At 43.9% G+C, this 14,070-nt stretch overlaps 1 long non-coding RNA gene across 1 annotated transcript; it reads right to left on the bottom strand.

Moving 5' to 3' along the window:
• Window positions 1-1,111: 1,111 nt before the first annotated feature.
• Window positions 1,112-1,710, bottom strand: LOC115149482 (uncharacterized). Its single transcript, XR_003866879.1, has 2 exons — window positions 1,593-1,710; window positions 1,112-1,418 (listed from the first exon to the last, which is right to left on the bottom strand). It is a non-coding gene; the product is annotated as an uncharacterized LOC115149482 (long non-coding RNA).
• Between the last annotated feature and the right edge of the window lie 12,360 nt (window positions 1,711-14,070).

The following is a 14,070-nucleotide window of genomic DNA, read 5'->3' as shown; positions in this document are numbered from 1 at the left end:
TAGCTTCCTGGCTTGAGTGAGATACACGCACACCAACATGTGGTGTTAGCTAGCTTTATTTCATTTATCTGGTGTGCTCTAAACCGCCAGTGGGCTGGCTGGCTGGCGGGCTGGCTGGCGGGCGGGCGGGCTGGCTGGCGGGCGGGCTGGCTGGCGGGCTGGCTGGCTGGCTGGGAAATGTTACTCTAGCATTGGGTAGGCTAGCTGTTAGGGCTCTGTTCAGATGTCTATACTGGCACTCCATTTACAATGAAGCAATGTATTGGGCCTGCATCCTGACTGGATATTGAAATGTAGCCTACGTTAAGAGATATAGCTAATACTCTATTGACCATAGTATATTAAGTAATGTTGCTGTCAGAGCTGTGTCTGAGAGAGAGAACAGAGACAGTGATAAAATTATGATTATACTCTGGGTGGTTCGAGCCCTGAATGCTGATTGGCTGACAGCTGTGGTATATCAGAACGTATACCACGGGTATGACAAAACACTTATTTTTACTGCTCTAATTACGTTGGTAACCAGTTTATAATAACAATAAGGAACCTCTGGGGTTTGTGGTATATGGCCAATATACCACGGCTAAGGGTTGTGTCCAGACACTCTGCGTTGCGTCGTGCTTAAGAACAACCCTTAGCCGTGGTATACTGGCCATATACCACACCCCCTCAGGCCTTAATGGTTAATAATAATGGAGTCCCAAATGGCACCTTATTCCCTTTTATAGTGCACTTGTTTTGACCTGTAATGTACTATATAGATGCCATTTGGGATGGAGACTAAGTCAAAGTCCCAAAACAAGCCTCAATCTGTGTCCATATAGAGTACCTACTAATGTATCGTCTTGGATGAATGTAATGCCACCTAATGAACAATGCACTCGACAGATTTAAACATTTGCCAAAACTTGAACTGTACTGTACTATGTTGCTGCGTATTTATAAGTGGGTTTGTGTTTTTTGCAGTTTGTGAAAAGTGTAGTGTTTTAAATTGCAGTGCTTTCTCCCTGAAACAAAGTACAGGGATGTGATGCGATGGTAAGTTTTTGAAACGCATAGGTCAAAGATTTAGACAGACCACTAATGTAGTGTTCTGAATTACATGCTTTAGTTTTTTTTTTGCTTGGCCCAAAACACTAGCGCATGAACTCTTGGAGAGAGACAAAGACCCTCCCAGACTTCTGACTCTTGGAGAGAGACCCACCCAGACTTCTGACTCTTGGAGAGAGACCCACCCAGACTTCTGACTCTTGGAGAGAGACCCACCCAGACATCTGACTCTTGGAGAGAGACCCACCCAGACATCTGACTCTTGGAGAGAGACCCACCCAGACATCTGACTCTTGGAGAGAGACCCACCCAGACATCTGACTCTTGGAGAGAGACCCACCCAGACATCTGACTCTTGGAGAGAGACCCTCCCAGACTTCTCTTGGAGAGAGACCCTCCCAGACTTCTGACTCTTGGAGAGAGACCCACCCAGACTTCTGACTCTTGGAGAGAGACCACCCAGACTTCTGACTCTTGGAGAGACCACCCAGACTTCTGACTCTTGGAGAGACCACCCAGACTTCTGACTCTTGGAGAGAGACCACCCAGACTTCTGACTCTTGGAGAGAGACCCTCCCAGACTTCTGACTCTTGGAGAGAGACCACCCAGACTTCTGTGTCGAGGGCAAGGCGTCAGTGAACTACTGACTGTGTGCTGTGGATTACAGTAGCATATAGCTACATTGTTCTACTTTTTAAAAGGTGTTTCTTCCCTTAAAGATTTTGGACTCGAGGAGCATTGTTATAAAGCTTGGGACTACGTTAAGAAGAGCTTCGGGGATAAAGAAAACAAGATTTAAACTAAAAAGTTAAATAAAAAAGTGTCATGATTGGTTGTTGTGATGTTTTCGCACTTTATAGACCTGTATACATTGTTGCTTGTGCAAAGAAAAATATATTAAAGGGGATTTCTTGCAGAAAATCGTAATTGAATATCCTGTTCCTCACCCCCTGGGATACTGGAGTGTAACTTGTTCCTCATGCCACATCAAATCGTCTAGTCTAAATGTCGATAAGATGAGAACCTGCAATAACACTCTTTCAGGGATGAACAGTGGGACACGTTCACAATAACAGCAATCCTCAATTAAGAGGATATGAAGCTATATGAAAATAATAAATTATGTTTCTCCATAGATGTGCTGTGATGATATAGCCTAGTTTGAGTGTTTTTGATTTGATAGCTATAACATTTGTTGTACTTAGTATGTAAGGCGGGGAGGAATGGTATACAAATAATTTTTCTGTTGGACTGTCTCATTTAAGAGCAGGCAGTATTATGTAGATTAAACCATGTGATTAAATATGAACGTTGGTGTCATTATTTTTTTTTCTCAGTCTCAATGCTGGCCTCTTGATAAGCCGTGGTTTGACAGTTGAAGTCTTCTATTATGATTAGTCTAACCCTGCGTCACAGGTTCCCAGTCGTAACTGGATAGTTCTCTTTAGAAATTGTTAGACTTTATTTGGACAATTCCCAGACTTCAAGCAAATCAATTACTCCAGAACCTTTTCAGGCTGGGTTGTAAATAAGATGTTCTATATTCTGCTTCTAGAATGGGGAAACATTCTATTTCTATGTTCTACCTTAATGCAAGGGAGTCATTTCCATCTTTTTTTAGGAATCAGGAAAATAACTAGACATTTCACAGACCTGTCTCTATCTGTGTTTGCCTTCAGGCTGTATTTTAGTGATACTAGTGTCACTGTCTTGTAGAATGTGGGCTTTTTAAGGTGTGTCCACTGCACCAGTGTGACCACACTGCAGTAATCTATTCTGATTATTATATTCTTCGATACTTGACAGGAAAACTGAAAATATATCACTAAAAAGTTCTTTTTTTTTTAATGTCAATATATTATTTACATTCATTGTGAAATCAAGTGTTATAAACCATGTATACAATGAATCCCTCCATTCTCCTGTCCCAACCATAACAGGTCACGGTTGCTTAATTTAACCACCAGACTGCTCTGCACTACAAATGTATGACAATATCAAAGTCCCATAGGGCGGCGCACAATTGGTCCAGCGCCATCCGGGTTAGGGTAGGCCGTCATTGTACATAACAGTTTGTTCTTAACTGACTTGCCTGGTTAAATAAAGGTTCAAATATCAAACCTATTGTAAGATGCAGACATGAGTAAGTGTGTGATGCAATACAGCTGAAAGCTTCTCTCTGGAACATGTAGCATGCTTTGCATGCAGAACGGTCAGGTGGAGCGCTTTAATTCTTCTTGCTCTGCGATGATCAGTCATTTGATGAATGGTGCTTGGCAGAGGCCCAACGAGAGAAGAGGAAGATGATGGAGATTATTATTGGTATCCTTAAAGCGGTGCTATGAATCATGGGTAGGGAAAAGGGCCAGGTCAGGTAGGCACGTTAGATAACTGAGCTGAGGTAATGTTGTGCTGAAAGAGTCATCTTAATGTAGTCTTATTATGTACAGTAAAAATGTATCTGGGTTTTTTAATCTTTTTTTTTCTTGTTTTTTTTGCATGGAATATGTATAGCTACAATATACACCAATTGTATACAAATGGTCCTTGTTAGTATTGTCAACTAAAGGGCTGTTTTCCTCGGACACAGCCCTCCCTTTAAAGCTGTTTGTTAGCCCAGGACTAGGCTGAATCTGTGAAACCAGCACTAATTTGTATTACTCTGAATCAGCACAGCTGTAGGTGTATCTCTTGTCTGTGATGTGATTTTTGTCTGCTGCAGAGAGAGGTGATGCTACATCTTCTGTTCCTTCTCTACCGTGACCTTATTGCCCATCTGTTTTCTGTGTGCCGTGCAGCCGAGCAGGCCGTTCTGCAGAAACCCCAGAGTCGCCAGTAAAGTAGCCTAGTAGTGCAGCTGGGATGGGGGTGGATTGTTTAGTCATCACACCCTGTACTGTATAAATACAACCATCAATATATCAATGGAAATAGAGGATATAAAGTATAGAATAACATTTCTTTTTTGAACTCAATTGTTTTCTAGTCTAGATAATAATATTGGGATGCTAGACTACATGGTATAAGATGAGTTTTAGGGTGACATTGTCCAGGTAACCTTCTGGAGCTGGGTATAATCCTAGGTTGTGATCATGAAAATGAAAGGAAACCTGGTGGTACTGTCTGAACCAATAAGACTTGTTTTCATTAGGTCTGAACACGACCCAGGATAAACACTAGCCTCCAATAGTCTCTCTCTAGAGCAGACTGCACAGACAACCCACCTGGTTCTCCCCACAGAGTGGACTGGCTCAGCCGTACCGTATCTTTGGAGGAGAAAGGTCTGTCTGTCTGCCCTGAGATAAAGTGGGATTTAGGCCTGATCAAGATGTAAAAGTTTGTGCAACACACAGACAGACAGAGAGATGGATAGAGACAGACTGACTGGCTGACAGAGAAGGATAGAGAGAATGAGAGATACAGAGAGAGAGAGACAGACTGACTGGCTGACTGAGAGGAGAGTGAGGAGAGAGACAGACAGATATGGATAGAGGGACAGACTGACTGAGAAGGATAGAGAGAAACAGAGAGGGATAGAGACAGACTGACTGAGAAGGATAGAGAGGAGAGACAGACAGAGAGACTGACTGACTGACTGACTGACTGACTGACTGACTGAAGGATAGAGAGATAGAGGTAAGAAGAGACATCTATAGATTAGTGTGGCCAGCAGGGAACACACCCACTGGCAATACACAAATACATTATACATTGTTTGAGTGCCAGAAGAGGATGAGAGTGACACGAGGGCAGATTTGATTGGCCCGGCTTACCATCCCTTGACTGTACCAATGTGAACCTTCAATACCTTGAAGCAACTCTTTTAAATATTGATATTTCATGATATTTCTTCTTTTTTTTTTAAACGGATGTATTATTTAGACAAGAAGAGTTCCTAATTGGCAGTAAGCTTCAGCGGCACAACCTTCATGACACGGTGGAGATTGGTCTCTGAAGTTATTAACTGTCACTGATGTAAGATTGAAAAGGTTCAGTCTTTTTTTTCACTGTTGACTGACTGTGACACTGCTTTGATTTGAAAGCCCAGATTTAACTGTAGCTATGAATAATTCAAGCTTGGGCTAGGAGGGGGGACTCACTCTAACAGCATAAAGGATTATCACAGACTGTGGTTCCATTGATGGCCACTGGGTGACAGTGTTGCTATTGCATTCAGGTTCACTGCTGTGTCACTAAGCAAGGTTTGAGCTGGGGAAAAACAGAGGCTTGACAATCCAGAGCTCCAGCTTTCCACTGCAGCTCAGATCATGACCGTCTGAACGGGTGGGTTTGATCAGCCAGGGGAATAGCCTGGTATATATGTCACAGAGAGTACAGAGCATACAATATCCTCTGTTCTAAAGTCTAGCTTTGAATCTGTAACAGCTAGACCCTCTGCCTGTCTCTGTCTTTTACAGCCTCACATTCTCTCTCTCATTCTCTCTATTCTCCCCCCTCACATTCTCTCTCTCTCTTCCTCTCTCTCTCATTCTCTCTATTCTCCCCCCTCTCATTCTCTCTATTCTCCCCCCTCTCATTCTCTCTGTTCTCCCCCCTCACATTCTCTCTATTCCCCCCCTCACATTCTCTCTGTTCTCCCCCTCACATTCTCTCTGTTCTCCCCCCTCTCATTCTCATTCTCTCTATTCTCCCCCCTCACATTCTCTCTCTCTCTTCCTCTCTCTCTCATTCTCTCTATTCTCCCCCCTCTCATTCTCATTCTCCCTCTTTCTCTCATTCTCTCTATTCTCCCCCCTCTCATTCTCTCTGTTCTCCCCCCTCTCATTCTCATTCTCCCTCTCTCTCATTCTCTCTATTCTCCCCCTCTCATTCTCTCTATTCTCCCCCCTCACATTCTCTCTGTTCTCCCCCCTCTCATTCTCATTCTCCCCCCTCACATTCTCTCTGTTCTCCCCCCTCTCATTCTCATTCTCCCCCCTCACATTCTCTCTATTCTCCCCCTCTCATTCTCTCTATTCTCCCCCTCTCATTCTCTCTATTCTCCCCCCTCACATTCTCATTCTCCCTCTTTCTCTTTCTCTCTCTCTCTTCCTCTCATTCTCTCTATTCTCCCCCCTTTCATTGTCTCTCTCTCATTCTCTATCTCGCTCTCTCATTCTCTTTATTCTACCCCCTCTCATTTTCTCTATCTTCCTCTGTCTCTCATTCTCTCTCTTCTCCCCCTCTCATTCTCCCCCTTTCATTCTCTCTCTCTCTTTCTCTCTCTCCAATTCACTATTCTCCCCCCTCTCATTCTCCCTCTTTCATTCTCTCTCTCTGTCTCACTCACACCCCTCCCTGTGAGTTAACCCTGTTGAGTTAACAATGCAGGTGAGTGACAGGCCCACTGAACTCTGATTCTTCCGTTTCACCCTGCCAGTTCATTTCATATTGACAAATGAGATCCCCATAATGGGGCAGCCTTTTCACAATAATGGGTTTGCTTTGTTGATAATATGTTCCTATAAAATGTGTACTTTGTTCAGTAGAAATAATTGTCTGCAACCTAACATGAGATCTATCAACAATGCCAGTTTGTTGTCATTTGATTGTGTGTGTGTGTGTGTGTGTGTGTGTGTGTGTGTGTGTGTGTGTGTGTGTGTGTGTGTGTGTGTGTGTGTGTGTGTAGTTGGATAAATCTCAATTATGTGTAAGTGACCTGTGGAGCACGTATAGGTATTGTAAATCATTTTGAAGATGTTGGAAGTGGTTTTATGCATGCAAATAAGAATATGCAACACATAACACATGCATTACTAGGATCCATTGTTTTTCAGTCATAAAAAGCTTAAAGGCTATTAGCAGTGGGTGGCACACGTTGTGTTTCAGTGAGAAAAAGCTAAAAGGCAGCAGTGGGTGGTAGACAGTTATGAAACATCTTGTGATATCTGATCCGGTATAAAGACTGTTTCTCTCTAAACCTCTGGGTAGAGATGAGCCTCTTCATCAACCCTGAAAGCATGACTCCGCACTCTCATTATTCATTCACAATCCACACAGCTAACAGAATCAGGAGATACAGTGAATCTTTTTAATTCAGTTTATTCGTCAGGTTTTACCCTTCCTGCCAGTGGAACAGATGGTGGGAGCTCTACTGCTTGGGGAGAGGAGGAGGGAGGGGGAGAGGAGAGGGGAGAGGAGGGAGGAGGAGGAGAGGGGGAGGAGGAGAAGAGGGAGGAGAGGGGGAGGAGGAGAGGGAGGAGGAGAGGGGGAGGAGAGAGGGAGGAGGAGAGGGGGAGGAGAGAGGGGGAGGAGAGGGGGAGGAGTGGGAGGAGGAGAGTGGGAGGAGGAGAGGGGGAGGAGGGGAGGAGAGGGAGCAGGAGAGGGGGAGGAGTGGGAGGAGGAGAGGAGGGAGGAGAGGGGAGGAGAGGGAGGAGGAGAGAGGAGAGGGGAGGAGAGAGGAGAGGAGAGGAGAGGAGGAGAGGGAGGAGAGGGAGGAAGAGAGGATAGGACAACCACAGATCAGCATTCATTCCTTCTCACCTCTCTGTTTCTCTCTTCTCTGCCTCCCCCCTCCTCTCTATCCCTCCCTCTTCTCGCTCTCTCAGTACGCTACCAGGTTAACGCTCTCAACTCCTTAATAAGGATTTCTCAGGATCATTAGAATTCTTCAAGGGTCTATCTTCACCTACTCTTCGCTCCACCTCTTCAATAGTTCAGTGGTTCCAGAGGAGAGGGTTCAATCCCCGTAGTGATCACCAACTAATAATGGATGCGCTCACTGTACCAAGTAGCTTTGAATAAAGGCGTCTGCTAAGTGGCAGTATGAGTGGAGTGGATGACACAGTAGGTAAAGTATCATTTAGTGTAGGAAGACCGAATTTGAACATTTAAATGTGTACCCCCTTAATTGGTATTTTTCTCACAAGCCAATCCACTAATATGGTAACGTATATGATATATTGTACTATAAGCAGGGACAGGACAGTAATCTGGTTGGATCCATAAAAAATGACTTCAGCACGGCAGTGACCTTGAGGTGACCACCTACCACACACACACACACCCTCCTCGACTGGCTCTCCTTTTCCTCCTCTGTTTCTGCCGTCGCCGGCCTCTTCTCCTCCAATCAGATTGCAGCGTCTCCGTGTCGTGGCACACCATTGGCTGTGTCCATGTGTCTCTGTGGCTGTGTCCCCTAGTCGCAGCCAGCCAGCCAGAGAGTGTGGGTGGTGGTGTTGAAGATGAGAGAAGTTGCTGAAGTGTAACAGGTCCGTCAGGGAGAAAGTGACGTCTAATCATGACAGAGACCCTGAACAACACCTAACCGTGTGTGTATGTGTGTGGCACTGATCAACACTCACACACAGAGACCAGGCTCAGGTTGAGGCAGATTCTATATAAAATTGAAGGCATCAATCCTAGTCAGTGAGAGCTCTCTCTCTTTCTCTCTTCTCTTCTAGACCTCTTATCCTCTTCAGGCTCAGCTGATATATGACGCTTGTCTCTCTAGGTCTCAGACCTGGGTTTATTTACTATTTGTAATGATTTAAAATACTGTATCTGTGCTTGATTGAACTTGTCTGTTGCAATGGAACCGATAGAAAAGTCCCGGTACTACAGACAAGCTAAAGAAACACCCAGGTGTGCTCCTCTCTCTATCTAGACCTGAGCGTTGATATGACAGATGGCAGGCCAATGTGAATCAAAGGGAAGCATGTGCCAAAACTGAGAGAATGTTGCCTTAGCGCTCCTAGACCCACTCTGGTTCTGAGTATCTTGCCTCCCTCTACACCCCCCCCCCCCCTCACTCCCTCTACACCCCCCCCTCACTCCCTCTACACCCCCCCCTCACTCCCTCTACACCCCCCCTCACTCCCTCTCCACCTCCCCTCTCTCCCTACCTCCCTCCCCTCTCCACCTCCCTCTCTCCCTACCTCCCTCTCTCCCTCTACACCCCCCTCACTCCCTCTCCACCTCCCTCTCTCCCTACCTCCCTCCCTACCTCCCTCCCCTCTCCACCTCCCTCTCTCCCTACCTCCCTACCTCCCTCTCTCCCTACCTCCCTCTCTCCCTACCTCCCTCCCTCCCTACCTCCCTCCCTCCCTCCCTACCTCCCTCCCTCCCTCCCTCTCTCCCTCCCTACCCTCCCTACCTCCCTCCCTCCCTACCTCCCTCCCTCTCTCCCTGCCTCCCTCCTTCCCTCCCTCCCTACCTCCCTCCCTCCCTCCCTACCTCCCTCCCTCCCTCCCTCCCTCCCTCTCTCCCTCCCTCCCTCTCTCCCTCCCTACCTCCCTCCCTACCTCCCTCCCCTCTCCACCTCCCTCTCTCCCTACCTCCCTCTCTCCCTCTACACCCCCCCTCCCTCCCCTCTCCACCTCTCTCTCTCCCTACCTCCCTCCCCTCTCCACCTCCCTACCTCCCTCCCTCCCTACCTCCCTCTCTCCCTACCTCCCTACCTCCCTCCCCTCTCCACCTCCCTCTCTCCCTACCTCCCTACCTCCCTCTCTCCCTCCCTCCCCTCTCCAGGCAATTCTCATATGATGTCCTTTGATAGAGACCACAGGGTATGAGATGCTGATATGCCTCATCACCACATACAGTATATTAGTACTGAGGCAGTAGACAGAGATGACCTACAGTGTCTGTGAATTTCTGGGCCTAAAGCTGAGACCATGCACCACTACACCAGGGCTGTGTCCCAAATAGTAACCTATTAATACCTTATGTTGTACCCTATGTAGTCCCTATGGGTCGTGGATGAAAGTAGTGCACTATGTAGAGAATAGGGTTCCATTTGGGACATAGTCCAAGGGTTTTTTTTGTTTAGTGGGGAAGACATAATCTCAGAACCTGATTAACAGAGCTTTCAATATTTTTTTTTTTGGGGGGGGGGGGATTTTTAGCAATGAAAAGGTTTATTGATTTTCTCTCCCCTCACAAAATTAAATGTGGTGGTTTTCCGGGGAACTCACCAGTTCAGACCAGTTCAGACCAGTTCCTCTATTTGTCACTCCTGCTGAACTTCAAAGATGTGTGTGTGTGTGTGTGTGTGTGTGTGTGTGTGTGTGTGTGTGTGTGTGTGTGTGTGTGTGTGTGTGTGTGTGTGTGTGTGTGTGTGTGTGTGTGTGTGTGTGTGTGTGTGTGTGTGTGTGTGTGTGTGTGTGTGTGTGTGTGGTTTTACTTTCCTTGTGGGAACCAGAAGTCCTAAAAAGGCAACTGGGGACATTTCACCACAAGGAAAAAAGCTATTTTAGTCTTAGGGGTTAGGTTGAGTAGGGTGAGCTGCAGCATTAGGTCTCTATGGATCCAAAATCCATCTGTGCCTTGGGCCTCACTATGGTAATAAATAGGGCTCGGAGCAACCAGTCCGTCGCCAGCTCTCTCTCTCTCTCTATCTCTATCTCTATCTCTATCTCATCTCAGCTCACAGGAGCATCAATTGCCAAAAAAAGAGTGTCTGGGAAAAATCTTTCTTCCTTCCTAAAAATCAGTCATCATTGGAGCTGGGCTGCAGACTACAGTTGTAGGTCCCTGTGGATCCAGTATCTATCTGTGTTCAGCCTGGCTGTGATGGTTATGTATGTGTAGCTCCGGGCCTGTGGATCCATCCGTGCTTCTAGCCTCGCTGTGGTAGAATAGAATATAAGCCTCAGAGAGACTCGGTCTCACAGGAACGCCCATCCCATCTCCCAGCAGCCCCATGACTCATACTCCCCTCCTCCTCCTCTTTTATGTTGGGACTGCCAGACAGAGGATCTGAGAAGAGATAGAAGAATACCCATAATTCCTCTCTTCCTCCTAAAAGTCTAGGGATTATGCGTCTGGATCTAACTGCTGTTGTGTGGTCTAACAACACTGTCAATTGGTTTGATTGTTATCAGTAGTGAAAGACACATTCAGAAAAGGGTCTGTAGATTCCTAGACTGTGTTGTTCTAATTCAAATAAAAACACCTTTGGAGCACCAAGGGTCGGGCTATAATGGAATCTTGATTTCCGGCTTGAATTCTCAGAGTGAATATGAGTCTTAAGAACTGTGGTAAAGCTAGAATGGTCACAGTAGAAAGGTTTATTTGCCATCCTTCCACTCTGTAATGGTTAAATAAACACTAGTTCTACAGTAGTTGTGTTCGCCACAAGCCATTATAGTTGTTTATCTGAAGTGCTTTTTCTGAGTGGTATGATGCTTTTGTTCGTTTAACCTATTCTATTCAATTTGTCTGAAATCAAATAATGAATTTGACAGATCAGTGTGATTCTTTTTTTTTATTTGAATGAAAGCTTCTTAATTGCTTTCAACACCTCATGTGCGTTCCCATTGTATAGTGGTGGGTGCACTGTAGCAGTGGCAGCCTATCAGAAGAGTTGGGGGCATGGCCTATGACTTTCAGTTTGTTATTTTTGGCTACCCGTGAGAGTGAATGTCATTCCAGGTAACGTGAGATGGTCACCGTTTGGTTATAATATTGTAACCAGTTAATGTGAAAGTATTATGTAAAGGTGTTTGGAATCATTTTTTCATGTTATGGAACCAACTTAATATCTTGATTAACAGGAAATTGACTGAGTTGCTAATAACCCAATTGAAGAAATTTGGATAGATAATTCCAAAGTGAGAAACTTGGTACAACATGAAAAAATGGGCTATATATATATATATATTAGTTAGTATTTAAGTTATTTATTAGGTTAGTAAGTTGAGTAAGTTGAGTGTTGAATGAAATATAGGTTAATCAAATATAACAGTTGGCATTGAATCATATATTTGGTTTCTAATTTACATGTATCCAGTTGAACCAATTTTTAATTAGGTTGATCCAAAGATTCATTTCTAATTAGCTTGATCCAAAGATTCATTTATAATTAGCTTGATCCAAAGAGTCATCTTTAATTAGGTTGATCCAAAGAGTCATCTTTAATTAGGTTGATCCAAAGAGTCATTTTTAATTAGGTTGATCCAAAGAGTCATTTTTAATTAGGTTGATCCAAAGATTCATTTTTAATTAGGTTGATCCAAAGATTCATTTTTAATTAGGTTGATCCAAAGATTCATTTTTAATTAGGTTGATCCAAAGATTCATTTTTAATTAGGTTGATCCAAAGAGTCATTTTTAATTAGGTTGATCCAAATAGTCATTTTTAATTAGGTTGATCCAAAGAGTCATTTTTAATTAGGTTGATCCAAATAGTCATTTTTAATTAGGTTGATTCATAGAGTCATTTTTAATTAGGTTGATCCAAAGAGTCATTTTTAATTAGGTTGATCCAAAGAGTCATTTTTAATTAGGTTGATCCAAAGATTCATTTTTAATTAGGTTGATCCAAAGAGTCATTTTTAATTAGGTTGATCCAAAGAGTCATTTTTAATTAGGTTGATCCAAAGAGTCATTTTTAATTAGGTTGATCCAAAGATTCATTTTTAATTAGGTTGATCCAAAGAGTCATTTTTTTTTATTAGGTTGATTCATAGAGTCATGTTTTATTAGGCTGAACTAAAGAGTCATGTTTCATTAGGTTGATCCATAGAGTCATTGTTTTACAGTGTGGAACATATGCTAGTGTTAGATGTCAGCCAGGCCAGCTTGGACTGCATGTTACTCCAGCCATGAGTTTTGTACCATTACACGGTCACACTTAACAGTGTAGAAATTTACATAAAATATCACTCCACCAACACACACTCTCTTAATGTACAGAACACTTACAGTCCTCAACTGGCATGAATAAAACATTGAACTGGGAGTAGCAAGACCCTGGATACAACATCAATATGGATTAGGGGGAGTGTGTGTGTGTGTGTGTGTGTGTGTGTGTGTGTGTGTGTGTGTGTGTGTGTGTGTAGCCACTGGGCCTGTTTCCCTCCTCCTCCTGCTTCCTATTCTACATTATGTAATAATGTTTTTTATGCATCTCTCAGAGGCTAGCCATTAACCCACAATGCACCATGGTGATACCTCAGTCAGACAACTGAGTGTCTGAGACTCTAGTTTTGTGAAATAAGCCCAGCTACCAGGCGGGGACCAAAAGGTAGACCTTTCTCACCTTGGTCCTTCACATAGCTATTTCTGTTCCTCTTCTTTTAACAACCTAACCATTCTATTTGTGTGTCAGCCTTTTTTTTAAATATTTTTTTATTTTGCCCTTACACCAAACCACATATTGTTTGATTGTTTACCAACACCCTTGGGGACATTTAGAGGTACAGAACACTGTATGTATAGGTACTATATTACCTGACCTACGCATGTTGATGCTCTATAATTAACCAATAAGGCACGGAGGGGTGTGGTATATGGTCAATATACGATGGCTAAGGGTTGTTCTTATGCACGACGCAACGCAGAGTGTCTGGACACAACCCTTAGCCATGGTATATTGGCCATATACCACAAACCCCAGAGGTTCCTTATTGTTATTATAAACTGGTTACCAACGTAATTAGAGCAGTAAAAATAAGTGTTTTGTCATACCCGTGGTATACGGTCTGATATACAACAGCTGTCAGCCAATCAGCATTCAGGGTTCAAACCACCCAGTTTATAATTCAGCCTAAGGGCCCTATTCATATTTATACAAGAGCCTGTATATGAGATAAAACTAAGGGCCCACTTCAGTCTACAACCACTGACCGGTTTCCAGGACACGAGTAGATATGTTTATTTATATGTATACTTATACACACAAACACCTTTCTGTTGATGACACTGTGGCTGACTTTGTCTTTGTTACATTATAAAGCCCTTTAAGTCAGGGGGCTCTCACCTGCATGCAGTAACCTTTTCATCTGTATAAGGGTTAGAGTACCTGAGTGACCTATTCTGTTAGTTCAATCCAATCACTGAGCCTTGCTCAAGGGTAGAGGAGGGAGAGGAGAGTTGCACACTTGAGATTTGGAGCTTGAGACGTTTGCCTTGATCGCGACCTGAATGCAAATGATTTGAAATCTTTCAAATACTTTGAGCCTTTGCTCTATCCTACCTGGAGTGCCAGATGAGTTCACAGCTGTTTGACTATTTTTATTGGTTCCATTAAACCAGTCAAACTCGATGAAGAATATGGTAAAGGATTTCTATTTGAA

The sequence above is a fragment of the Salmo trutta genome, chromosome 15 (assembly GCF_901001165.1).
Source record: "Salmo trutta chromosome 15, fSalTru1.1, whole genome shotgun sequence".
NCBI classification, from domain to species: domain Eukaryota; kingdom Metazoa; phylum Chordata; class Actinopteri; order Salmoniformes; family Salmonidae; genus Salmo; species Salmo trutta.
The sequence above is the reverse complement of the archived record's forward strand: the minus strand, read 5'-3'. Positions and strand labels throughout refer to the sequence as shown.